This window comes from Botryllus schlosseri, chromosome 4 (assembly GCF_051294905.1).
Source record: "Botryllus schlosseri isolate E-star chromosome 4, Bs_hap1, whole genome shotgun sequence".
NCBI lineage: Eukaryota > Metazoa > Chordata > Ascidiacea > Stolidobranchia > Styelidae > Botryllus > Botryllus schlosseri.
Genome location: NC_137239.1, coordinates 25,165,264 through 25,166,532, shown reverse-complemented (window position 1 = coordinate 25,166,532; position 1,269 = coordinate 25,165,264). Strand labels below are relative to the sequence as shown.

The window sequence follows — 1,269 nt, the reverse complement described above, 5'->3', positions numbered from 1 at the left end:
AGAATTCCTTCCTAGTTGTTGGAAATTGATCTAGGCTTCTCCTCGCAACCCGATCTGAGTTAGCTGTGCTCTACAAAAAGAGTGGAATCATAACATGTAATATCGGTCTGGTGTAAAATGATAGATATCGAAACACCATGAGCGCCAACTAAAAACGAGTACCCTAGCTGAGTACAAGCTTTGATAAGATGATGACTAAAAATGAATAGGGTAAACCAAAGAATATAGAAGGACAAGAAGTGTGAGGTCATTGTTGCGTCATGCGATTGTTGCGCAGCGGCATCCATTTTGGTCCTCAAAAACCAAAACAAACAACCTGAAGCTATATGCGTGCGGCTGTAGTTTTCGGCGCTGTTAACAGTGATATTTATGGAATTATGCTGGATTGCTTGTATATTTCACGACGAAACCAAGGTCAGTTAATATTCTTTCGTTGTCTACACGTTGTTCTTATTTCAAATATACCCGGACTACCGTACAGCAAGTACTTTGTGCTGCACCAAATTGCGCATCTCGCAATGCTTTGTAACGATCTCCAGCGGATGAAGAGAAGGCGGATATGGAAGATAAGTTGCCAGCGGGATAAATACACGCCAACACAGGGTGTTCGACTTTGATTACCTGACCTAACCTATAACCTGTCATATCGACCTCGCCTACCGACATATGCTGCATTAATTTTTGTCGCTTGTTCCTCTTATGTTATCCTTTCTTAGATCCAGTGTGCATGACTCTTATTTACATGCTGTAGGCCAAGGTAGTTGTCTGATTAAAAGATTACTCAAAGTCGTTTCGGCACCCTTCCGTCTTTTCATTATATTCTATCGTAATCTTGTGGTGTACTGATTCGATAAAAAGTTTAATAAAGTGTGATGATGATATATCCGAATGTTGTGATTATAGGCGAATGCATACAGTTTATGATCGTTTTCAATCAGGGTAGTTGAAAGTAAACTCTGATACGACGAAAAGAATGCAGAAGGTGATAAGAAGTTTTTTAACGATAGGATCAGATCGACGGTGTGAAACGGGAAGGACAGACAGTTGGCCTGTGGGTACAAATAGAGCGACGATCGACACCATCAACGAAAACCAGGTTTTCACCTGGAAACCTTGTAGAACCACAGTATAGAGATTTTTAGTCTTCGATCTTTAATAGTTATAACCGATCTTTAGATATGAATACCTGAGAATACCGTTTTATCGAGCGCTGTGTGAACTGGTGGTATTATAGGCTACGTTAATTAGCCGCTGGAATCCGGTACATTT

The 1,269-nt window shown here is 40.5% G+C and overlaps 1 long non-coding RNA gene across 1 annotated transcript; it reads left to right on the top strand.

Moving 5' to 3' along the window:
* Positions 1-219: 219 nt before the first annotated feature.
* LOC145437532 (uncharacterized) lies at positions 220-883 on the top strand. Its single transcript, XR_013914682.1, has 2 exons — positions 220-414; positions 540-883. It is a non-coding gene; the product is annotated as an uncharacterized LOC145437532 (long non-coding RNA).
* The last annotated feature ends 386 nt before the right edge of the window (positions 884-1,269 follow it).